Below are 27,336 nucleotides of genomic sequence, written 5' to 3' on the forward strand. Positions count from 1 at the left end.
AGGGGAGAGGAAAGGAGAGGAGAGGGGAGAGGAGAGAGGAAGAAGAGAGAGGGGAGAGAGGAGAGCAAAGGGGAGAGGGGAGAGGAGAGGGGAGTTGTTAGAGGGGAGAAAGAGTGGAGAGGGGAGAAAGAGAGGAAAGGAGAGGGGAGAGGAGGAAGAGGAGAGAGGGGTTGAGGAGAGGAGAAGAGAGAGGGGAAGATGGGAGATGAAAGGAGGAAGAGGAGAGAATGAGAGGGGAGAGGGGAGAGAGGGGAGAATGGAGGAGCGGGGAAGAGGAAAGAGGAGTTGAGAGAGGAGAAGAGGAGAGAAGAGGAGAGGAGAGAGGAGGAAACAATAGGATCAAAGAGAGGATAAAAAAACAAGTAGAAAGAGGGAGGGAGGGGGAGGGAAAGAGAGAGAGGGGAGGAGGGAAAAAGAGAGAGATGAGGGGGAGCCAGAGAGCAAAAGCCATGGCAGATTAAGAGACACCTCTTTCTCCGTTTACAGCTCAGGCAAACTGAGACAACATCCAAAGTTAAAATACTTTAATTACGAAACATGAAAGTCAAACAGAGTCCTGATCGGTGTGTCTGTGGATGAGCAGATTAATTGTCCAGTGAGAGTAGGAGATGAGAGGTCGAGACGGGAGGGCAAATACAGACTGGCCGCACAGTTGGAATAGGAGCGAGGCGCCCAGAAGGGCTGAGTGCTCCCTGAGGTTCACAGAAGCTGTAATTATGGGGAAAAGGGGTGTGTGTTTACAATATCTCACTCTCCTTAACAAGCACTGATTGTGTGTGTGCAGTGAGCGCGTGTAGGAATGTTTGAGCACAGCCAGAGTGCAAGGAGAGTTCAGGGAAGAGTTTGGTCAACGGACAAAGTGGTTTGTGTCAAACCTATCAAAAACAATATACACACCGAAATATAAGACTGAGGTAATTGGAGCGTGTTAGATTAGCCAGATAAATGAAACAACATTTTGTTCTGAAGAATAGTATTGCTGCCCAAAATAACTTCTAATGACGGAGACAGAGGCTCAAAAAGACAGGGGTTTTCTATTAGTGCATTAATTCATGTCCTGATGAAAATGTGTGAAGTGTACATATACATTTGTACGTGTGCGCGTGTGTGCGCGTGCGCGCGCGTGTGTGTGTGTGTGTGTGTGTGTGTGTGTGTGTGTGTGTGTTTGTGTGTGTGCGACAAGAAACAGAGAGTGAGAGAAAAAAGGTAGAGAGAGAGAGAGAGAGAGAGAGAGAGAGAGAGAGAGAGAGAGAACGAGAACGAGAGAGAGAGAGAGAGAGAGAGAGAGAGAGAGAGAGATAGATAGATAGATAGATAGATAGATAGATAGATAGATAGATAGATAGATAGATAGATAGGCATACTCTCTGCCCCCAACCACAATGAGGGCACACAACCCTGCCCCCCTGTGCCCCAGTAGGTTTACGACCATCCGTCACGCTTGGCATCCCAAACATAGTCTAGTCTCTGTTGGTTCTAGAGGGACCAGTACAGGGTGTAGTGCTGCCGTAGTGCAGAGCTGGTAAAACTATTTCTGGAAAATATATTGTGATAAATTCTATTTAATTACCACTAAAATCCCATGAAAAACGATAGAACAACAAAGCAAATAAATATGTATTGCAGCCTAGGGGTAGATAAATGGGGGTTTCCCCCCTGTCTTCTCTTTGGCGGTGGCGGTAATGATGAAGAACTGTAGATTACACCTGTGCACTGCGGAGGCCCGTCAGAGGCTTGACCACTTTGGCCATTCAGAACGTTGAGAAGAAACATCTAAATTCACTGTGTGTCTGCCTTGATGTTCATTAAACACAATGGACCCCCTCTTGCGCAGTAGAACCAAGAAACGATATGTGAACACTTAACCTATTGGCTATTGGTTTGAGACACCGGGCCCGTTCTAGCTTGGTATGTCAGGGTGGGAAATTGGAAATGAGAATTGGGCCAAGTTGGAGGAAGTAATGCATTTAGGTTATATCTTTTTGAGACGCATGCATACACCACAGCAAAAGCTTGATTTTAAAATGAATATCCCGCAATTTTATGTAGGAATAATTTATGTTCACTACCTAGTTGCTTTTTTTTATACCAAAAAAAGGCTTGCGACTGGTACTTGGTCAATTGATTTGATGATTTAATCTGTGCCATGTAGTTGTAGGACTATTAGACTACAGCCTACAGATATATATATATACCATGTAGTTGTAGGACTATTAGGCTACAGTCTACAGATAGATATATACCATGTACTCTCAGGCCTATTAGGCTGTACTGCAAATGATTGTTGTTTTTTCCTGAACTGGCCGAATGGCAGAGCTATCATTCAGTCATCATTCAGCTATCCTTCAGAAAGACAAGTTGGTTCAAAGTCATTGTGTGATCCTGGCGCTGTGCATTCAGAACCACGAAGGGCGCTCCAATCGTTTAATAGAACCCTCTTCAAGATCAGTTCCCTATGCCTAATAATTCAAGAAGATGGAAATGCAGACGCTATTCCCATGAAACTGATTGAGATCCATCAAATGATTGGCATGCAGATGCAGTTTCAGCAGTAACACTTGAAGAAGTATCATTCACGATTGACAGTGATGATGGCCTATTTTGAAACGAGGTATGCCTAACTCGGTGTTTGTGGGTATTAAAAAGATAAGATTTTCTTGAGACAATAATGTGTGGGCATAGGCAGACATCGCAATTGGAGGATGCATTTCATGCATATAGTATTTTATAACAGGGCTCTCCAACCCAGTTCCTGGAGAGCTACCATCCTGTAGGTTCATTCCAACCCTAATCTAGTACACCTGATTCTAATAATTATCTGGCTGATAAGATGAATCAGGATAATTACAACTGGGGTTGGAGTGAAAACCTACAGGAGGGTAGCTCTCCTGCAACAGGTATGTTCTATACCCTGTTCTATGATAGGCTATTCAATAGGTTACAAGCTTTGATTGAGGAAATTATTTAATTTACCCCCCAAAAAAGCACTACACTACTGGACCAGTATCTCTGAACCACAGAGCCCTGCTTTACAGCATCACAGTCTAGTTTCTGTTGGTTCTACAAAAGGACCAGTATCATGGCACCACAGACATAGAAATGAAAGTAATAGAACGGGCGTCCCAATCCCCATTCAATTATGGCATAATGGGTGGACTGGTGGACATTGTGAGTGTACCCATAGGAGCAAAGCAGGAAGTGAAAGCAGGAAGAAAATGTAGGTGCCCCAATCAATCTGTGCTGTGATTTTTGAATCAACTAAATTACAAAAAATACATTCCATTCCAAAATGTCAGGGATGTTCTCTTCTGCGCTGTTCAACCAAGCCAGTGAATGTGGAGGAGGAGTTAAGATGGAGTGTCATCGTGTTAACGTCCAAAAGTGGAAGTCGCCACAAAAAAACGGAACATCCAGTTGTTGGGGACTCAGAGACTAGTGTGCCCTACTCTACAGCCACTCTCGGGTCCACACTCCCCAGTCCCCACCCCCAAGCTCCAGCCCCTCACCCCCAAGCTCCAGCCACTCACCCCTAAGCTCCAGCCCCTCGCCCCTAAGCTCCAGCCACTCACCCTCAAGCTCCAGCCCCTTACCCCCAAGCTCTAGCCTCTCACCCTCATGCTCCAGCCACTCACCCCCAAGCTCCAGCCATTCACCTCCAAGCTCCAGCCTCTCACCCTCAAGCTCTAGCCACTCTCCCTCAAGCTCCAGTCTCACACCTCCAAGCTCCAGCCTCTCACCCCCAAGCTCCAGCCTCTCGCCCCCAAGCTCCAGCCTCTCACCCCCAAGCTCCAGCCTCTCACCTCCAAGCTCCAGTCTCACACCTCCAAGCTCCAGCCTCACACCCCCAAGCTCCAGCCTCTCACCCCCATGCTCCAGCCTCTCACCCCCAAGCTCCAGCCTCTCACCCCCAAGCTCCAGCCTCACACCCCCATGCTCCAGCCTCACACCCCCATGCTCCAGCCTCTCACCTCCAAGCTCCAGCCTCTCACCCCCAAGCTCCAGCCTCTTACCCCCATGATCCAGCCTCTCACCCCCATGATCCAGCCTCTCACCCCCATGATCCAGCCTCTCACCTCCAAGCTCCAGCCTCTCACCCAAGCTCCAGCCTCTCACCCCCAAGCTCCAGCCTCTCACCCCCATGCTCCAGCCTCTCACCCACAAGCTCCAGCATCTCACCCCCATGCTCCAGCCTCTCACCCCCATGCTCCAGCCTCTCACCCACAAGCTCCAGCATCTCACCCCCAAGCTCCAGCCTCTCACCCCCATGCTCCAGCCTCTCACCCCCAAGCTCCAGCCTCTCACCCCCAAGCTCCAGCCTCTCACCCCCATGCTCCAGCCTCTCACCCACAAGCTCCAGCATCTCACCCCCATGCTCCAGCCTCTCACCCCCAAGCTCCAGCCTCTCACCCCTCTTCTCTACACTTCAACCCTTCACACCCTTGTTTTGTTTCCTTGACCACTTGCCCCGTCTCCAAAATAGAGGTAATACAGAGAGTAGAGGGTTCACTCACCGATGTTCTTGTGTCTCTCAGATTTCAGCTCCCAGCTATTCCACACAACCAAGATGTATAACTTGTGAATCGGTCACCTGCCCAAGACGAGAGTGAGACAACAAAATGACATCTCTGACAGACTTCAAAACTGACAATGCTATCCATCAGGAATAAAATCAATAGGGAGAAAGCAAAGTGAAAGGGGGAGAAATAGAGACAGAGAAGGAGAGACTCAAATACACAACATAGAAGGACAGTTAAAGTGTGAGTGGACAAAGAAAGAGACGGAAAAGGAGAAGTATTTTTAGCCTGCACTACACATGACTGACTGTCACAAAATATTAATGTGCCATAAGATGTTAGCCTGTTTTCCACGGTCACACACAGTACTGGAGTCACACAGCTGTTGTTGCAGACACATTGTATCACAACACCGGTAGAAATGTAAGGTGCGGAGGAGAGGTGTTCTGGGCTTGTTCTCTTTCCTCTTCCAGCCATCAATCAATCCATCAACTAATTAATCACATTTTATTTACAAATACCTTTTCAGATCAACATTTGTCACAATGTGCTTTACAGTGACCTGGACTAGAACCCAACGGGCAAGCAGAAGAACATTCTCTCTCTTCATCATTCTCTCCTTTTCTCTGGTCACCCTGTCCTCCTCACAGGACAATGACTGGAACGTCACACACAGCTCACCTACAGATTACATACAGATTACTTATAACACACACTCACTCATAATTGCTGTTTGAATGATGGGTGGTCATGTTGTTTCTGTCTGAGTGATGGGTGGCCATGTTGTTTCTGTCTGAGTGATGGGTGGCCATGTTGTTTCTCTCTGAATGATGGGTGGCCATGTTGTTTCTGTCTGAATGATGGGTGGCCATGTTGTTTCTGTCTGAGTGATGGGTGGCCATGTTGTTTCTGTTTGAATGATGGGTGGCCATGTTGTTTCTGTCTGAGTGATGGGTGGCCATGTTGTTTCTGTTTGAATGATGGGTGGCCATGTTGTCTCTCTCTGAGTGATGGGTGGCCATGTTGTTTCTGTCTGAATGATGGGTGGCCATGTTGTTTCTGTCTGAGTGATGGGTGGCCATGTTGTTTCTGTCTGAGTGATGGGTGGCCATGTTGTTTCTGTCTGAGTGATGGGTGGCCATGTTGTTTCTGTCTGAGTGATGGGTGGCCATGTTGTTTCTGTCTGAGTGATGGGTGGCCATGTTGTTTCTGTCTGAGTGATGGGTGGCCATGTTGTTTCTGTCTGAGTGATGGGTGGGCATGTTATTTCTGTCTGAGTGATGGGTGGCCATGTTGTTTCTGTTTGAATGATGGGTGGCCATGTTGTTTCTCTCTGAGTGATGGGTGGCCATGTTGTTTCTGTCTGAGTGATGGGTGGCCATGTTGTTTCTGTCTGAGTGATGGGTGGCCATGTTGTTTCTGTCTGAGTGATGGGTGGCCATGTTGTTTCTGTCTGAGTGATGGGTGGCCATGTTGTTTCTGTCTGAGTGATGGGTGGCCATGTTGTTTCTGTCTGAGTGATGGGTGGCCATGTTGTTTCTGTCTGAGTGATGGGTGGCCATGTTATTTCTGTCTGAGTGATGGGTGGCCATGTTGTTTCTGTCTGAGTGATGGGTGGCCATGTTGTTTCTGTCTGAGTGATTGGTGGCCATGTTATTTCTGTCTGAGTGATGGATGGCCATGTTGTTTCTGTCTGAGTGATGGGTGGCCATGTTGTTTCTGTCTGAGTGATGGGTGGCCATGTTGTTTCTGTCTGAGTGATTGGTGGCCATGTTATTTCTGTCTGAGTGATGGATGGCCATGTTGTTTCTGTCTGAGTGAGGACACACACACACATGGCACAGCTCCTCTCTATATCCCACTGAGACTGAGGGAGGTCATAGTCCTTCCTGACACTCCCCAGGCTCTCTCCCTCTCTCTCAGCAGAGCAGAATGTTCTCCTGGTTCCTCTGCAAAATGGGAGCCCCAGCTAAACTCATTTGATAGTGACACAGATACAGACCTAGCCTCAGATGCACATTTACTTAAAGAACAGTGCTGATGCAAGTTTGGTAACAGAATGATGTCACAAACAGCATAAACTTTGCATCTGCACTGTTTTTCAAGTAAATATGTTTTTGCTAAATTTTCTGTGGAAATTGTTAAAGGCCCATTGCATGAAAATTCAATTTTCCTGTGTTTTGTATGATACTATATAACAGCTGATGAAACTAACACTGCAAAAGTGTGAGATTTTTTTTATCGGTGTTATATCCTGGTAGTTGCTGGTTGAAAATACAATATATCTAATCAGCATGTCTGTGTGGGCGGGAGTTTTGGCTTTCCATGGTGACATCACCATGCTGTAAATTTGTTAATAGACCAATAACAAAGAGAGTTCCAAACCTCTCTGCCAATAACAGCTAGTTTTCAGTTTTCCTCTCCCCACTAAGAACACTTCCTGACAGTCCTAGCTGAATTCTTGCTTAAGAAAGAGGTTTTCCGAAAAAAAAATTTTTCCCATTTTAATGGAATTTATTACAGTAAGGTACTTAACTGTTAACCAGAAATGATTTGATACTGATATAAAAATGGCTGCATTGGGCCTTTAAAAGTAGTCCTTGTCCATGAAGTTGTATGGTTTGTTTAACTTTGCAATCATTGGATTTTGTCTCAGTGTCACTCTGTTACCGTTGAATTGCCCATCTGCTGTTCTACTGCTCTTCCTGAACCCAGCAGCACCAACTAACCCATTGGAGGACAACACAACATCAACAAACGCACTTCCCACTTTTATCCAGCTGTGTAATGACAAACACAACAGAACACAAACATACGTTATTTAATCACCATCTTGACTGAACAATTCTCTGCCGACTCATGTCCTGTATTTCCACTTGTTGTTTCTCCGTTGTCACCTCTGTTGTGGGTGAGACTGGTCCATAGGAATTGTAAAAACAGGTGATGTTTTACCACCTCCTCCTCCTCACCCTCTTTTCCAGCCTGCTCTGAGGACCGTGTCTGAGTGTTAAACCATCTGTTGCAGTGTCTCCTGCGATGGGAAGCCTGTGGGCCCTGAAATCCTGGCAGGGAAACCCTGTGTCTGGTCTGCTGGCTGACTAATGGCTCATTTGTCAATCAGACGCTGCATTCCTTAATTAGGAGAAATGCTCAGTTTGGGTCTTGCCCCAGCCCAGTGGAAAAGACAAGATGTATTTGGTTGGCAGGGTAGCCTAGTGGTTAGAGCGTTGGACTAGTAACTGGAAGGTTGCAAGTTCAAATCCCCGAGCTGACAAGGTACAAATCTGTCGTTCTGCCCCTGAACAGGCAGTTAACCCACTGTTCCTAGGCCGTCATTGAAAATAAGAATTTGTTCTTAACTGACTTGCCTAGTTAAATAAAGGTAAAAAATACAAATAAATTACAGTACAACTCACTCTCTCTGCTCTGGAGTTGTACAACTTAAAATGCAATTATGTAGATTGATAAAATGTGTACTGTACAGTCTGTGTTAATCACATGAATAGCTTCCAACATAACACTTTATAGATTCACAGAGTTTGATCAACATTTGAAACACAATGAAGTCAACAACCTAAAGTATATAAATACATATCCACAGTACCACACTCACATCTGTCCCACCCTCCACTGATCCAGCCCTCCACTCTGACAGAACACATGGTGGAAAAACAGACACCTACTCTCCTGTGTGTCTGCTGAGAAAACAATGTCCAAATGCAGCACTGAGGGGTATACTGCAGAACGGGATCAATGAGTTAGCCAGGAAGCTTTGATGAACAACAAGAAATGCTGATTTTCTGATTCATTAAGAAAGCGAAGCATATATATTCAGCACCAGTCAAAAGATGGGACACACCTACTCATTCAAGGGTTTTTCTTCATTTGTACTATTTTCTACATTGTAGAATAATATTAAAGACATCAAAACTATGAAATAACACATAATCATGTAGTAAGCAAAAAAGTGTTAAACAAATCCAAATATATTTTATATCTGAGATTCATCAAAGTAGCCACCCTTTGCCTTGATGAGAGCTTTGCACACCACTCTTGGTATTCTCTCAACCAGCTTCATGAGGTAGTCACCTGGAATGCATTTCAATTAAAAGGTGTGCCTTGTTAAAAGTTAATTTGTGGAATTTCTTTCTGTCTTAATGCGTTTGAGCCAATCAGTTGTGTTGTGACAATGTAGGGGTGGTATACCGAAGATACCAAGTCCATATTATGGCAAGAACTCAATTAAGCAAAGATAAATGACAGTCTGTCATTACTTTAATAATTCTTGATTGGTTATACGCAGAGCTTTCATGAAATTGATTTAGATATTATTGGAGCAATACAGTACTCTTGATAGACTATATTACATCTAATGCATTCAAATCTAAGATCACTCTGAGCCAGCGGAAAGACCTGGGTTTCACAACTCTAAACCCTAAAGGGCCTTTGCTCTAGCTGCTGTTTCTTCATGGATCAACCTAAGTCATTGCTTAGCTAGGGAGTTTACTCACTCAATCAGTGGCTGATTAAAATGTATGGCGGAACAATAACCACCTTTGGAGTTGTGCTTGTTACAACACCAAACATCGCCAGACCTTCAGGAAAACATTACAGATATAAGTAGGACCACATACTCATCATAATGCTGTATAGTAGTTGGTGAGTTGCAATCACTGAGGCAACCGCTTTCTGTCCTTCCAGATACACAGAATACAACCGAAAAAACACGTCATTTGATTAAGCAGGCTAACAGCTAATGAATTCAGAATCCAGAACCAAATCTAGACTCTCATGCAATACAAGTCTGTCACAGGAGATTAACAAATCACATGACCTTGGAGTGATTACATCCCCTGATTTGGTTGCTCAGGCATTAAGACATTTGATTATCTCAGGTATTAAAACATCCTGAGTCATTAAAACACGACAGAGACTGGTGTATTGGTTAAGAGTTACTATACACAGGACACACAATATATGGGAAAGGCTACAACAAGCAACGTTAAGTACTCTGACAGCCTTACAGTTGGAACCTGGATTCATATAGTCTCTCTAGATCAGTGGTAATCACATTTTTTAGCGGGGACCTCATTTTTTCAGCCAGAATTTCTGGGGAACCCAATTTTTTCTCCAGAATTTCTGGCAACCCCACCCCATCCCAAATCTAATGACACAGCCTTAAAATCTGTACATTTCGATTTTTAAAACAACAAATAACCTTCAACTCATTACATTTTCATATTGTTGTTATCAGATTACCACACAACCATCACACCACTCTCTTAAAAGTGCCTCTATTGTGTTCACATGCATTCTTCATGTCAGGCTATACGTCATGCAAACTTTCACTTACTTTTTGAAGACCATTGTCATGCTATGAGACAGACAATATTATTGTTTTCTAAAGGCATCTAGGTAGTTATTAAGAAAACATATAATGTTCACACACATTATATTTTGTAAAGACATTGAGCTAGCTAGTTAAAACAAGTTAAGTTTCATGTTTGCTTTCTGTAAAACTCTGATCAATATCAATCAACAATCAAAATTCGGCAAGCATTTAATATAAAATTCAATGTCCAGACTCCCTTGACAATATATACCACTCTTAATAGAGCACCACTTATCAGTGTGATGTCATCCTAATATAGTAGACTGACACCTCTCCATTGAAGTTCACCTCTTTTTACCTCTAGTTTTGGAAGGGTACTTTCCTCTCCACTCCAGGCACCACTTGTGTATACTCATAAAACCCACTCTGATTCCATGGCAGCGCATTGAATTCCACTGAATAATTGTGTTCTGTTGTTTTTGTTGCCCTCTTAACAGTTGGCTGTGAGGGCTGGAAACTGGCTGGCATGAGTGTCTCATTCATTTCTATATATCACCATGCCTGCTGCACTACAATATAACACAACATGAAGAGACCACAGTGTCCTGCTATGCCTGCGTTTGAACGGTCACTATATACATCATTAGAGGATAATACACATACTCTTCCTACCTGTGTAGAATTTACTCAGGATTAGTTTACTGTTATAATAGCTGGTGTGAGAGTAGTTCGTCTAGTGTTTCAGCTCAAATATTTTGGTCATTAGGAAATAAGATGACATATCTGTGTGAGTGAGGAGGAGAAGCAGGTTGTAAAGAAGGTAGTGGGCACTGTTACAAATGCTAAACACATTGTCCAGGTTCATTCTGAAAACAAATGGACCAAAGTTCTCCTCAGTCTATACGTTCTCCTCACTCCATACGTTCTCCTCACTCCATACGTTCCCCTCACTCCATACCTTACAATCATTTCCCCAGATGTCAAAGGAAACTGCTGGCACTGAATACTGCCATGTGTACCGATAGCATCAAACTGCAGACTTCATGGAAGTAGCACAAAGAGATAGGGGAAGAGGACATGTGGTGATGTGGACACACATGGATACAAGGTGTGTGAACGCTGTAGTGAGCTAGTCTACTTCAGACAGATCTCTGGTCATGCGTCTTCTACCATTACTTGACCTATCACAGAGCAGATTCAAAGTGGATGCTTTTGGTGATTGGAGTACGTCATGACAAAATCACAGTATTTTTAGCATATTCAGCTGTTCTGTTAATAAGAATAGGTCTGCCGCAACACGTACTGGACACAAGGGAAAGTAAACATAAAAAAAGGGAGAAAAAGGAACATTTTCCCCAAACCCAGTCTACATAACAGATTACCAAACTGTAAGGGAATGCAATGTGCCTGTAGGCATCACATGGAGTCTGTGTGACTTAGATATCAGACCAAACCATATGGGCAGGATGGCAGGCTAGGTGGGCACAGGTGCCAAGTGGCAGGCAGCTGGCAGGTCTGGTCCCCTTGGGTAGAGTAAACCTCAGGTGCAGATCACACAACATATACACTAGTGGGGCAAGGGTCAGCTGTTTGTACGGGGGAATTTATTTAGCAAAATTTCGGTTTGACTGTTTGTATAGAAATAGAAAGCTGTGAAAACTAACCAACATGTTTCTGATAAGATTTCAGTTCAGCTTGGATGCATATTTTATGTGGTTGAAATGCTATCAGCTTTTATAATGCTGATAAAGATAGCACCTCTACAGATGGTATCTAATTGAGCATTCACATTCTGATGCTGAAAGAAAGAACAACATGAATTTGTCCATGAGGCAGATGCGATGAGACTTGAGTTTCACCATCAGATGGAACACTGTGTCCCACTCCCCTAACTCTGGTAAGTCTCACCAGAGGAAAGGAAGGAGAGAGCAGGGACCGTGAGAGGCAGACCCTCTCCTGCGTCTTCCCTCCCTCCGATGAGCCTAATGTCACGTTCCCAGGCAACTGGGAACTCAGAAAAAAATAAGAGGCAACTGTGAAAAATAGTTTTGAAACGTCACCCAACTCGGAATTCTTTCTAGAGCTCCAACTTTCCGACCACTGACGTCATGATTTGATCTATTTTTTCCAGAATTCCCAGTTGTCTTGATAGCAGCATGACCCTCAGCTTGCTTTAATGACTGCGAAAAAGGCTTCTTGACTCAGAAAAGGTTGGTGACCACTGGATTTATGGATGTTAAAGGTGTTGTTTACTATTTATTCAACCCGCCGCCCTTCATGCACACAATATTTAATGACCCTAAACCCATCCACCCTTTGGATATAACCGCGGTGACTGCGGGTTATGAGTCAACCTGTGCATCTCTTTCAACATACAGGAACGGAACATATATTTGGTATCTCCAATTGTTCTGGCAATTCTCACATATTAACTTCCTTGGGAGGAAGCATGTTTTTAAGAAAATCATGAAAGTAGCGATTGTAGGCCCTTTTTAGACCTATACATGCCTCCTGTAAGACCCTATGATCTGTGAACCACACATGATACAGACAACACCTTGGTGTCATTATGCTCCTAATAGTATGCTCTAACATATTGAGTATGTCTTGATTCTGAAACACAATTTCACATTAATTATTCATTACTAAACATATTAATATCTCAAAACTACCCGTTTTGATTTAGTTAATTTGAAGGCCTATTGTTTGGAACAATATACTCAAAGTAAACTCCCTCTGCTGGTGACTTGCTGAATGTGCAATTATAAAGGAGGGCTGTGATTGGTTAATGAACTATAACGTCAATTTCTATGTATAAAAGTGGGTCATCATTAAAAGTACCAGAATGCCCACTCTGGAACTGGAAATGGAAATGTTTGAAGAGTATATTGTTACAGAACGCGTAGTTGAGAGATTCATGTTTTTTTTGGTGATTAAATTAATATTTCAGAATCTAGACAAACTTGATGTTTGAGAAAACATTATAAGGAGTATAATGACATCAAGGTGTTGTCTGTATCATGTACGGTTCACATATCATAGAGTCTTACAGGAAGCATGTATAGGTCTAAAAGGGGCTTGAAATTGACAATGTCATCATGATTTTCAAACAAATAGGTGTGATACAAATGTAAAAGCATGTTAAACATCCTTCACCCCAATGAAGATCCTATGTGAGAATTGCCAGAACAATCTGAGACCCCCCAAACATATTTCCGGCTCTGTGTCCGAATACCGATACTTGTGTCCTAAATAGTTGACCGTTTGAATATGCAGATTTTTTTTATTTAATAGTTTGTGGCATTTGACAAATCTAGTATACTTTAAATGCCTGGATGTCATACTCATCCGCTTTGACACCAGCTGATCAATTAGATATGGGCATGCACTACCAAAATCAACGAATAACGGGGAAACCACGCAATCGCGCTTGACGCATTCTCAGTATGCGGAAAAATGTGTTATAGTATGTGAATTTTTAAAAACCGAGTATGGTTTAAATGTCAGGATGTCATAGCCTAATCATTTTGTCTCATCTAGTAGAATTCGATGCACACTTTTCAACAATGCATTGGAAGGTGTGGGTTGCAAATAATAGGCCCTAGTTCTCTTCAAGTAGACAAAACAAACTAAACTAGGCTACTTAATTGGGAAGATGACGAATAGCGAAGCTTGTGCAGTGGTGTTCAAATGTAGCTTAAGTTATTTTTGTTCTTAAAATTATCACGAGTATTGAATCGTAGGCTATATCTTTGAAAACATACGTCTTTTTTAACCAAGGTAAAAACAGTTTCAAGTTGGATATTCGTGCTTTCAAACCTCAATAGTTTTCAAATCACTTGAGCACAGACTCCAAATAAGTGTCATCATGTTTGAAATATTGCGCACAACATTGCACAGGTCTTATTTTCATGATTTGGACATCAATTCTAATAAACATGTGGAAATGTGAGGAGCATTAGCGATTTCCAATTTGAATTATTTAGGGAGTGTAAACAAAGTACAAACTTTTTTTACATTCGAATTTCAATAGCTTCTAGGTCATGTGACCTACTTAACTCAAACAAGGTTAAGAATGTCCACTGACTACCCTTCTATATTGCACACCCTTTGGTTTGTCCATTTTCATCTCACACATTTTTACATTCATTTTTCAAACATTCTAATTTCAATAGCTCCTTGGTCATGTGACCTACTCACTTCAAGCAAGGTTCAGAATCTCCACTTAGTGGGCCTACACATTGCACACCATTTAGTTTGTAAATTTTCATCTCACAAGATTTTACATGAGTTTTTCCACATTTCAAATTGCAATATCTCCTTGATCATGTGACCTAATGACTTCAAACAAGGTTCAGAATGTCCACTGACCATGCATTCATATCAGCCAGCAGCATACTACCCTGCATCCCACTGCTGGCTTGCTTCTGAAGCTAAGCAGGGTTGGTCCCTGGATCGGAGACCAGATGCTGCTGGAAGTGGTATTGGAGGGCCAGTAGGAGGCACTCTTTCCTCTGGTCTAAAAAAAATTCCAATCCCCCAGGGCAGTAATTGGGGACACTACTCTGGGTAGGGTGCTGTCTTTTGGATGGGACGTTAAACGGTTGTCCTGACTCTCTGAGGTCATTAAAGATCCCATGGCACTTATCGTAAGAGTAGGGGTGTTAACCCTGGTGTCCTGGCTAAATTCCCAATCTGGCCCTCAGACCATCATGGCCACCTAATCATCCCCAGCTTACAATTGGCTCATGGCTGTATGTGGTATGGATCAAGGACAGGAGAGGTGTTCGAACAGAGGTGCTTAAAACCTTTTTAGGATAGGGGGCATATTATTATTAGTATTGGATAGAAAACACTCTGAAGTTTCTAAAACTGTTTGAATGATGTATGTGAGTATAACAGAACTCCTATGGCAGGCAAAAACCTGAGAAAAATCCAACCAGGAAGTGGGACATCTGAGGTTTGTAGTTTTTCAAAGCTTGGCCTACCGAATACACAGTGGGATATGGATAAAGTTGCACTTCCTACGGCTTCCACTAGATGAAAACCGTCTTTAGAAACTTGAATTAGGATTCTACTATAAAGGAGGGGCTCATGAGAGCTCTTTGAGTCAGTGGTCTGGCAGAGTGCCTTGGTCTCATGACGCGCGCTCCTGACAGAGTTACCTCTCGTTCCAGTGCTTTTCTTCAGACATAGGAATTCTCTGGTTGAAACATTATTGATGTTTTATGTTAAAAACATCCTAACGATTGATTCCATACATCGATTGACATGTTTCTAAAGGACTGTAACGGAACTTTTCAAGTTTTTGTCTGGATGAAAATGCTTGCGCCTCATGAAGATGAATTAGTGTGCTGAACACGCTAACAATACGTGGCTATTTGGACATAAATTATGGACTTTATGGAACAAATCAGTCATGTATTGTCGCACTGGGATTCCTGGGAGTGCATTCTGATGAAGCTCATCAAAGGTAAGTGAATATTTATGGTGTTATTTCTAACTTCTGTTGACTCCAAAATGGCGTATATTTCTCTGACTGGATTGGGCTCTGAGCACCGTTCTCAGATTATGCTTTTTCGGTAAAGCTTTTTTGAAATCTGACACAGCGGTTGCATTAAGGAGAAGGCTATCTTTAATTATGTGAATAATACTTGTGTCTTCTATCAATGTTTATTATGAGTATTTCTGCAAAATCACCAGATGTTTTGGAATCAAAACATTACTGCATGTAAGGCGGCAATGTAAACTGAGATTTTAGGATATAAATATGCACATTATCGAACAAAACATACATGTATTGTGTAACATGATGTCCTATGAGTGTCATCTGATGAAGATCATCAAAGGTTAGTGATTAATTTTATCTAGTGGGGCAAAAAAGTATTTAGTCAGCCACCAATTGTGCAAGTTCTCCCACTTAAAAAGATGAGAGAGGCCTGTAATTTTCATCATAGGTACACTTCAACTACGACAGACAAAATTAGAAAAAAAATCCAGAAAATCACATTGTAGGATTTTTTATGAATTTATTTGCGAATTATGGTGGAAAATAAACTTTTGTTATTGACCAAATACTTATCTCAATACTTTGTTATTTACCCTTTGTTGGCAATGACAGAGGTCAAAAGTTTTCTGTAAGTCTTCACAAGGTTTTCACACACTGTTGCTGGTATTTTGGCCCATTCCTCCATGCAGATCTCCTCTAGAGCAGTGATGTTTTGGGGCTGTTGCTGGGCAACACAGACTTTCAACTCCCTCGAAAGATTTTCAATGGGGTTGAGATCTGGAGACTGGCTAGGCCACTCCAGGACCTTGAAATGCTTCTTACAAAGCCACTCCTTCGTTGCCCGGTTGGTGTGTTTGGGATCACTGTCATGCTGAAAGACCCAGCCACGTTTCATCTTCAATGCCATTGCTGATGGAAGGAGGTTTTCACTCAAAATCTCACGATACATGGCCCCATTCATTCTTTCCTTTACACGAATCAGTCGTCCTGGTCCCTTTGCAGAAAAACAGCCCCAAAGCATGATGTTTCCACACCCATGCTTCACAGTAGGTATGGTGTTATTTGGATGCAACTCAGCATTCTTTGTCCTCCAAACACAACTAGTTGAGTTTTTACCAAAAAGTTATATTTTGGTTTCATCTGACCATATGACATTCTCCCAATCTTCTTCTGGATCATCCAAATGCTCTCTAGCAAACTTCAGACAGGCCTGGACATGTACTGGCTTAAGCAGGGGGACACGTCTGGCACTGCAGGATTTGAGTCCCTGGCGGCGTAGTGTGTTACTGATGGTAGGCTTTGTTACTTTGGTCCCAGCTCTCTGCAGGTCATTCACTAGGTCCCCCCGTGTGGTTCTGGGATTTTTGCTCACCGTTCTTGTGATCATTTTGACCCCACGGGGTGAAATCTTGCGTGGAGTCCTAGATTGAGGGAGATTATCAGTGGTCTTGTATGTCTTCCATTTCCTAATAATTGCTCCCACAGTTGATTTCTTCAAACTAAGCTGCTTCCCTATTGCAGATTCAGTCTTCCCAGCCTGGTGCAGGTCTACAATTTTGTTTCTGGTGTCCTTTGACAGCTCTTTGGTCTTGGCCGTAGTGGAGTTTGGAGTGTGACTGTTTGAGGTTGTGGACAGGTGTCTTTTATACTGATAACAAGTTCAAACAGGTGCCATTAATACAGGTAATGACTGGAGGACAGAGGAGCCTCTTAAAGAAGAAGTTACAGGTCTGTGAGAGCCAGAAATCTTGCTTGTTTGTAGGTGACCAAATACTTATTTTCCACCATAATTTGCAAATAAATTCATTAAAAATCATAGAATGTGATTTTCTGGATTTCTTTTCTAATTTTGTCTGTCATAGTTGAAGTGTACCTATGATGAAAATTACAGGCCACTCATCTTTTTAAGTGGGAGAACTTGCACAATTGGTGGCTGACTAAATACTTTTTTGCCCCACTGTATGTTGAAATGGAACCAAATGATCTGTTTCTGTCTTCAGCCCTATTTAAATAGGATAGATGGGCTATGGTATAGGTCGAATGTGATAGTCTGCCTATAACCAGCCTGAGTAGGCCTATAACTCCATTCCTATTCTATTCAGTGTTTAGAGAAATTCATCGAATTGGAAATTAGCTACTATCAGGATAGTTCATGAGATGCATGTCTGTTGAATTTGGACAAATCCACCCACACTCGGCCACGCACCCCCTACTCAGCCAGTCAAGAGCCGCTATTGCATTGCGGCATACTGTATACTTTTTACTAAATGGTATGTGCTAAATAGTATGCGGCAATGAGTACATAGTATACAGTATGTAGTAGGCTAGTCTGGATATTCGGATGTGTCAATGATTATTATTGTCAGGTTTTCACACTAAAATGGTGATTTAAATACCGACTACATTGCCAATATGTTTCCACCAAGGCACAAACATCATACTGTACATTGTGAGAAGCCAGCTGCGTGTCGTGTCTTATGACTGGGGGGGCCTCTCTTTCGCACCTCCTTTCCCATCCGTCTCTTCTCCTGCCAAGCATGCTGTGTCTGTACAAACCCCCCATGCCCACCCTCAGTGTGTTAGCCTACTCTGCGACGTGCCTCTCTACCCATCCCAATGTGTGGGCAGTGCCAGCTTGTATCCAGAGAGCAGAGACAGACCCAACAGCTGCTGCTAGTCGAAGTCTCCCTCTGCCACTACTGTGATCTCATGGAACAAAACTAGAATGCAATCACACGCTCTGACTGGATGCCCAGTCCCACTGCTGTCTTTGTCCTCTGTCATCCCCCCCCCCCCCCCATATGATCTCTACCTGCTGTTCTGTGTCTTTAACTGGACAACTGCCAGCCAAACACATTACCACAGTTCAACCCCTCACATTCCTCCACAGCCAGCACCATTCTAACAGACAGCCACTACTTACTTAAGCACTGAAATCACCAAAATATTCAGCCTCTCCCCTCACTCCCTCTAATCCCATTCATATATCCTGTAGCTCTCCCTAACACTGGCTCAATGAAGTGGTGACAGCACTGTGACAGCACACCTGAGCACGTCCCTGAAAAGCCTCATCTCTCTGCTAACAGAATGCTGGAGTGACAGACAGCAGTTAAAGCTGTAACACTGTGTTTGATTAAATCAGGCATTACTCTTGCACAACGCAGAACACAGTGCTTATCCTCAGCTCACTAACAGGAACCCTGCCAGAAGCTAATGTATACACACACATGTTGAGACACACACACACACACACACACACACACACACACACACACACTTTACCTTGCATCTCCAAAATACTCAGGATCTTTATCAGTGTGCAGTATGTAACATCACTGTGTCTTTCTGTATCCCAGCTCTCACCGCCCGCCAGCACCAACAGTAGCCCAGAGGCTCAGGGCCAATGCAAACACCAGCAGCATCACATAAATACAGTTCCACAACTGGATTAACAGCTCCTACACACCGCTCCACTCTCTCCACACCCACACCCTTTTAAGAGTGCAAGTGCCCGCCAACTCAAAGGCAGACACTTCCAGAGAGGAGGGACATTTGTTGTAGCATGCATTGCATGTGTACAGTATGTCTATAGAACTGTATGTAATAGCAGAGATCTAAGTTATTCCACACATCCAGTGTGTCTCTATGTATGCCACTATGTTGTCTGTGAGACACGGTCAAATCACCAGAGGTGTCTAGAGGTATTCAATACAGGCTTACTGACAAATCCCTCCTCTCATGCATTCTAAATGAGCTGTTCCACTCTGCAGACAGTTTGTAGACTCAACAAGTGTTACAGCTTTGCCTCAGCAAGGTGATTCTGCAGGAGGCCATCCTACCTGCCACCTCCTCAGCAAATATATTGGCATTAGGCTGTCAGAGGCACGATCCATCAATGACAGATAACCAACTACCTGCTGGCTGCTACCAGGTCTTCTGTAGGGCCATGTAGCAGAATGACTGTTTCTTTGGAGAGGTGTGTGTATGTGCATGTGTGTTTTTCTGTGCATGTGTGTGATTACGTCAGTGCAAAGCCAGAGACTGGCTGAGTTTATCTAGTAGCTCTACCATCAACACCCGTGTCTATGCAGGGGACTGGACACTATGAAAACACAGCAGGGGAGGAAGAGGGCCTGCCTCACTGCCTCTGTTTATTTGACATCACAGAGGAAGAGGTTGACTTTCCAGGCTCTAGTGACTCTGCCTCCTCTCTAAAGCAGATGACTGACAGAATGATCGACTTCCTCACTGAAGTCCAAGGGCCAACTCTCTCTGCCTGGTGCACACACAGTGGGGAATAGAGGTATTCAGATGAAACTGAATCTAGCAGGCTGTGTTGGGTATAGGGTCTCTCTCTCTCATCAGTAAACATTACGCTCACAAAAGTTCCAAAAGAATAACGACATTACAAATGTCATATTATGAGCAAATAGTTAAAGTACAGAAGGGAAAATAAATAAACATAAATATGGGTTGTATTTACAATGGTGTTTGTTCTTCACTGGTTGCCCTTTTCTTGTGGCAACAGGTCACAAATCTTACTGATTTTGATAATTAGCGGGTATCAGACTAATTCTGCCCTGCATGCATTATTTGTTGTTTTACATTGTACACAGAGGATATTTTTGCAGAATTTCCATGCATGTCCCATTTTGTGAATTCTTGAATGATGAACGGACCCCAGACCTCACAACCAAAAAGGGCAATGGGTTCTATAACTGATTCAAGTATTTTTAACCACATCCTAATTGGTATGTCGAATTTTATGTTCCTTTTGATGGCATAGAAGGCCCTTCTTGCCTTGTCTCTCAGCTCATTCACAGTTTTGTCGAAGTTACCTGTGGCGCTGATGTTTAGGCTGAGGTATCTATAGTTTTTTGTGTGCTCTAGGGCAGCGGTGTCTAGACGGAATTTGTATTTGTGGTCCTGGCAACTGGACATTTTTTGGAACACCATTATTTTTGTCTTACTGAGATTTACTGTCATGACCTAGGTCTGACAGAATCTGTGCGGAAGATCTAGGTGCTGCTGTAGGCCCTCCTTGGTTGAGCACAGAAGCACCAGATCATCAGCAAGCAGTAGACATTTGACTTCAGATTCTAGTAGGGTGAAGCCAGGTGCTGCAGACTGTTCTAGTGCCCTCGCCAATTCGTTGATATATATGTTAAAGAGGGTGGGGCTTAAGGTGCATTCCTGGCTCACCCCACGGCCCCTCACCCCTCACCCCATGGCCCCATGGAAAGAAATATGTTTGTTGCCAATTTTAACCACACACTTATTGCTTGTGTACATGGATTTTATAATGTTGTATGTTTTTTCCCCCAACACCGCATCAATTTGTATAGCAGACCATTATGCCAAATTGACACCATTTTTTTTTTTATCAAGAAAGCATGAGAAGACTTTGCCTTTGTTTCGGTTTGTTTGTTTGTCAATTAGGGTGTGCAGGGTGAATATTTGGTCTGTAGCACGATAATTTTGGAAAAAGTCAATCTGACATTTGCTCAGTACATTGTTTTCACAGAGGAAATGTACGAGTCTGCTGTTAGTAATACTGTTATTTTATTATGTTACTTTCTATTTTTTTACTTCAGTTTATTTTGTAAATATTTTCTTAACTCTTCTTGAACTGCACTGTTGGTTAAGGGCTTGTAAGTAAGAATTTCACGGTAAGGTCTACACTTGTTGTATTCGGCGCATGTGACAAATACCTTTTGATTTGATAATGTAGAGGATTTCCCAAAGTTGCTGTTGACGAATATCCCACAGTAGTTATTGGGGTCAAATTTGTCTCCACTTCTATGGATTGGGGTGATCAGTCCTTGGTTCCTTGGATTTGTCCTGTAGTTCATTCAATGTAGTTGGATAATCCAGTGGGTTCTGGTAGTCTTTAATAGTTGATTCTAAGATTTGTATTTGATCATGTAAACTCAGCAAAATAAGAAACGTCCTCTCACTGTCAACTGCACATATTTACAGCAAACTTAACATGTGTAAATATTTGTATAAACATAACAAGATTCAACAACTGAGACATAAACTGAACAAGTTCCACAGACATGTGACGAACATAAATGGAATAATGTATCCCTGAACAAAGGAGGGTCAAAACTAACAGTCAGTATCTGGTGTGGTCACCAGCTGCATTAAGTACTGCAGTGCATCTCCTCCTCATGTACTGCACCAGATTTGCCAGTTCTTGCTGTGAGATGTTACCCCACTCTTACACCAAGGCACCTGCAAGTTCCCGGACATTTCTGGGGGGAATGGCCCTAGCCCTCACCCTCCGATCCAACAGGTCCCAGACGTGCTCAATGGGATTGAGATCCGGGCTCTTCGCTGGCCATGGCAGAACACTGGCATTCCTGTCTTGCAGGAAATCCCGCACAGAACGAGCAGTACGGCTGGTGGCATTGTTATGCTGGAGGGTCATGTCAAGATGAGCCTGCAGGAAGGGTACCACATGAGGGTGGAGGATGTCTTTCCAGTAACGCACAGTGTTGAGATCGCTTGCAATGACAATAAGCTCAGTTTGATGATGCTGTAACACACAGCCCCAGACCATGACGGACCCTCCACATCCAAATCGATCCCGCTCCAGAGTACATGCCTCGGTGTAACGCTCATTCCTTCAACGATAAACACAAATCCAGCCATCACCCTTGGTGAGACAAAACCATTGGACGCCATTTCCTGTCACAACTTGCAGAATGTTTACGTGTTGCTGTGCGTTTTGTTGCCAACCTTACTTTTCTACCTGACAACTTTACAGTTTTTACTTTTTAATTACCGTTTATATTTTTGGTTTTTCCCTCACTCAACTCTTTTTCATTCAACTTTTTCACTCCGGATGCTTTATCTGGACGTGGTTCGTCAGGACCCCCAACAGCTGAAGCTAAGTAGTAACATTAACATGAAGCCTTCTAATCGCTGTACTCATAATATACAGGAGCAATCCTTACGGCGGGGATAGCTGTGCTACAAGCCCATCTTCAGACGCAAACGTTAAGCAAGAGTAATTTCAGTGTAGGAAAGGATGAAACAGCGTCTGTGCCACCAGTAAGTACAGATAGTAACGTTAGTATAAATCCCCTCGCACGGTCCCCGCAGCCGGACAACTTTCTCACGGTTTCTGGAGGGAAATGCTGTAGGAATGCTCATTCAACCGACAGGAACTTTCAACCGGTTTTCCCCATTAAGCAACGAGTCGCAGTCAGAGGCCGAGCCTTCTCTTGTCTCTACTCCTCCCATTACGGGGTCTGAGACGCCGAAGCTTCCCACCATTAGCTCTGACAAATTGAAAACCCTAGTCATTGGCGACTCCATTACCCGCAGTATTAGACTTAAAACAAATCATCCAGCGATCATACACTGTTTTCCAGGGGGCAGGGCTACCAACGTTAAGGATAATCTGAAGATGGTGCTGGCTAAAGCTAAAACTGGCGAGTGTAGAGAGTATAGAGATATTGTTATCCACGTCGGCACCAACGATGTTAGGATGAAACAGTCAGAGGTCACCAAGCGCAACATAGCTTCAGCGTGTAAATCAGCTAGAAAGATGTGTCGGCATCGAGTAATTGTCTCTGGCCCCCTCCCAGTTAGGGGGAGTGATGAGCTCTACAGCAGTCTCACAACTCAATCGCTGGTTGAAAACTGTTTTCTGCCCCTCCCAAAAGATAGAATTTGTAGATAATTGGCCCTCTTTCTGGGACTCACCCACAAACAGGACCAGGCCTGTCCCGCTGAGGAGTGACGGACTCCATCCTAGCTGGAGGGGTGCTCTCATCTTATCTCCCAACATAGACAGGGCTCTAACTCCTCTAGCTCCACAATGAAATTGGGTGCAGGCCAGGCAGCAGGCTGTTAGTCAGCCTGCCAGCATAGTGGAGTCTGCCACTAGCACAGTCTGTGTAGTCAGCTCAGCTATCCCCATTGAGACCATGTCTGTGCCTCGACCTAGGTTGGGTCAAAACTAAAAATGGTGGTGTTCGCCTTAGCAATCTCACTACGATAAAGACCTCCTCCATTCCTGTCATTATTGAAAGAGATCGTGATACCCCACATCTCAAAATAGAGCTACTTAATGTTAGATCCCTTACTTCAAAGGCAATTATAGTCAATTAACTAATCACTGATCATAATCTTGATGTGATTGGCCTGACTGAAACATGGCTTAAGCCTGATGAATTTACTGTGTTAAATGAGGCCTCAACTCCTAGTTACACTAGTGACCATATCCCCCGTGCATCCCGCAAAGGCGGAAGAGTTGCTAACATTTACGACAGCAAATTTCAATTTACAATAAAAAAAAATATGTTTTCGTCTTTTGAGCTTCTAGTCATGAAATCTATGCAGCCTCCTCAATCACTTTTTATAGCTACTGTTTACAGGCCTCCTGGGCCATATACAGCGTTCCTCATTGAGTTCCCTGAATTCTTATCGGACCTTGTAGTCATGGCAGATAATATTCAAATTTTTGGTGACTTTAATATTCACATGGAAAAGTCGACAGACCCACTCCAAAAGGCTTTCGGAGCCATCATCGACTCAGTGGGTTTTGTCCAACATGTCTCTGGACCTAGTTTTGTCCCATGGAATAAATGTTGTGGATCTTAATGTTTTTCCTCATAACCCTGGACTATCGGACCACCATTTTATTACGTTTGCAATCACAACAAATAATCTGCTCAGACCCCAACCAAGAAACATCAAACGTTGTGCTATAAATTCACAGACAACACAAAGATTCCTTGATGTCCTTCCAGACTCCCTCTGCCTACCCAAGGATGTCAGAGGACAAAAATCAGTTAACAACATAACTGAGGACCTCAATTTAACCTTGCGCAATACCCTAGATGTAGTTGCACCCCTAAAAACTAAAAACATTTGTCACAAGAAACTAGCTCCCTGGTATACAGAAAATACCAGAGCTCTGAAGCAAGCTTCCAGAAAATTGGAACGGAAATGGCGCCACACCAAACTGGAAGTCTTCAGACTAGCTTGGAAAGACAGTACCGTGCAGTATCGAAGAGCCCTTACTGCTGCTCGATCATCCTATTTTTCCAACTTAATTGAGGAAAATAAGAACAATCCGAAATTCCTTTTTGATACTGACGCAAAGCTAACTAAAAAGCAGCATTCCCCAAGAGAGGATGGGTTTCACTTCAGCAGTAATAAATTCATGAACTTCTTTGAGGAAAAGATCATGATTATTATAGAAAGCAAATTACGGACTCCTCTTTAAATCTAAGTATTCCTTCAAAGCTCAGTTGTCCTGAGTCTGCACAACTCTGCCAGGACCACGATCAAGAGAGACACTCAAGTGTTTTAGTACTATATCTCTTGACACAATGATGAAAATAATGATGGCCTCTAAACCTTCAAGCTGCATACTGGACCCTATTCCCACTAAACTACTGTGTCACGTTCTGACCTTTATTTCCTTTGTTTTGTCATTATTTAGTATGGTCAGGGCGTGAGTTGGGGTGGGCAGTCTATGTTTGTTTTTCTATGATTTGGGGATTTCTATGTTTCGGCCTAGTATGGTTCTCAATCAGAGGCAGGAGTCATTAGTTGTATCTGATTGAGAATCATACTTAGGTAGCCTGGGTTTCACTCTTTGTTGGTGGGTGTTTGTTTCCATGTCTGTGTTTTTCACCACACGGTACTGTTTGGGTTTTCGTTCGTTCCACGTTTATTGTTTTTCTATTCAGTTGTTCATGTGGAGTATTTCTTATTAAAAGAACCATGGACACTTACCACTCCGCATACTGGTCCTCCGATCCTTCTTGCCTCTCCTCTTCAGAAGAAAAGGAGGAAATCCCTTACAGAAACACCCACCAACCAAGGACCAAGCGGCATGGTAACAGACAGCGACAGCAGCAGCAGCAACAACAACAACGGCCAGCATCACAGGACTCCTGGACACGGGAGGAGATTTTGAACAGAGAAGGACCCTGGGCACAGGCTGGGGAATATCGCCGCCCCAAAGCAGAGCTGGAGGCAGCGAAAACTGAGCGGCGGCGATATGAGGAGGCAGCGCGGCAGCGCGACAGGTACGAGAGGCAGCCCCCCCAAAAAATGTGGGGGGGCACACGAGGTGTGGGGCTAAGCCAGGTAGCTCACTCCTCATGCTTATTATAAGCAGCGCGTTACTGGTCAGGCACCGTGTTATGCGGTTAAGCGCACGGTGTCGCCAGTACGTGTCCATAGCCCGGTGCGCTATAGGGCAGCCCCCCGAAAGTGTCATGCGAGTGTGGGCATCCAGCCAGGGCGTATGGTGCCTGCTCAGCGTGCCTGGTCGCCGGTACGCCATTTCCGTCCAGGGTATCCTGCGCCGGCTCTGCGTGCTGTGTCTCCGGGGCGCTGGGAGGGTGCAGTGCGTCCTATGCCTGCGCTCCGCTTGTGCCGGGCAAATGTGGGAGTGGAGCCTAAGGGAGAGGTGCGCGTAGTAGGCACCAGAGCTCCAGTGCTCCCCCACAGCCTGGTCCTTCAGGTGCCTCCTCCTAACATCAAGCCTCCTGGAGGTCTCCCCAGCCTGGTGGGTCCTGTGGCAGCCCCACGCACCAGGCTGTCTCTCTGTCTCCTCCCTACAGGTGTTCCTGTCTGTCCAGAGCTGCTAGAGTCTCCCGTCTGTCATGAGCCGCCAGAGTCTCCCATCTGTCATGAGCCGCCAGAGTATCCCATCTGTCATGAGCCGCCAGAGTCTCCCGTCTGTCATGAGCCGCCAGAGTCTCCCGTCTGTCATGAGCCGCCAGAGTCTCTCGTCTGTCATGAGCCGCCAGAGTCTCTCGTCTGTCATGAGCCGCCAGAGTCTCTCGTCTGTCATGAGCCGCCAGAGTCTCTCGTCTGTCATGAGCCGCCAGAGTCTCCCGTCTGTCATGAGCCGCCAGAGTCTCCCGTCTGTCATGAGCCACCAGAGTCTCCCGTCTGTCATGAGCCGCCAGAGTCTCCCCTCTGTCATGAGCCGCCAAAGTGTCCCGTCTGTCATGAGCCGCCAGAGTTTCCCGTCTGCCATGAGCCACCAGAGTCTCCAGTCAGCATGGAGCCGCCATAGCCGCCAGTCAGCATGGAGCCGCCAGAGCCACCAGTGAGCCAGGATCTTCCAGAGCCGCCTGTCAGCCAGGATCTTCCAGAGCCGCCATTCAGCCAGAGCCGTCATTCAGCCAGGATCTGCCAGAGCCGCCAGTCAGCCAGGATCTGACAGAGTCGTCAGCCAGTCCGGAGCTACCCCTCAGTCCCGAGCTGCCCCTCAGTCCCGAGCTGCCCCTCAGAACAGGGAGTACAGGAGGGGGCTGAGCATGCAGTCATACCACAGATTCTCAATTGGATTGAGGTCTGGGCTTTGACTAGGCCATTCCAAGACATTTAAATGTTTCCCCTTAAACCACTCGAGTGTTGCTTTAGCAGGATGCATAGGGTCATTGTCCTGCTGGAAGGATTTAGCGCAATCCATCATTCCTTCAATTGTGACATGTTTCCCAGTCCCTGCCGATGAAAAACATCCCCACAGCATTATCCTGCCACCACCATGAGAGGTGTTGAGTTTGCGCCAGACATAGCGTTTTCCTTGATGGCCAAAAAGCTCAATTTTAGTCTCATCTAACCAGAGTACCTTCTTCCATATTTTTGGGGAGTCACCCACATGCCTTTTGGCGAACACCAAAAATGTTTGCTTATTTTTTTTTAAGCAATGGCTTTTTTTCTGGCCACTCTTCCGTAAAGCCCAGCTCTGTGGAGTGTACGGCTTAAAGGGGTCCTGTGGACAGATACTCCCATCTCCGCTGTGGAGCTTTGCAGCTCCTTCAGGGTTATCTTGGTCTCTTTGTTGCCTCTCTGATTAATGCCCTCATTGCCTGGTCTGTGAGTTTTGGTGGGCAGCCCTCTCTTGGCAGGTTTCTGTGGTGCCATATTCTTTCCATTTTTTAATAATGGATTTAATGGTGCTCTGTGGGATGTTCAAAGTTTCTGATATTTTTTTA

The 27,336-nt window shown here is 44.3% G+C and overlaps 1 protein-coding gene across 4 annotated transcripts in view; it reads right to left on the reverse strand.

Moving 5' to 3' along the window:
* The window catches only part of LOC110536815 (bone morphogenetic protein receptor type-1B), a 113,215-nt gene that overhangs the window by 61,984 nt on the left and 23,895 nt on the right, over positions 1-27,336 (reverse strand). For 2 of the 4 annotated variants that reach the window (XM_036937169.1, XM_036937170.1), the window contains exon 3: positions 4,512-4,588. The exons of the other annotated variants lie outside the window; for them this stretch is intronic. The gene's annotated coding sequence lies outside the window, so the exon portion shown is untranslated. The remainder of the gene's footprint in view (positions 1-4,511; positions 4,589-27,336) is intronic. 4 annotated transcript variants of the gene reach the window in all.

Source organism: Oncorhynchus mykiss, chromosome 12 (assembly GCF_013265735.2).
Source record: "Oncorhynchus mykiss isolate Arlee chromosome 12, USDA_OmykA_1.1, whole genome shotgun sequence".
Taxonomy (NCBI): domain Eukaryota; kingdom Metazoa; phylum Chordata; class Actinopteri; order Salmoniformes; family Salmonidae; genus Oncorhynchus; species Oncorhynchus mykiss.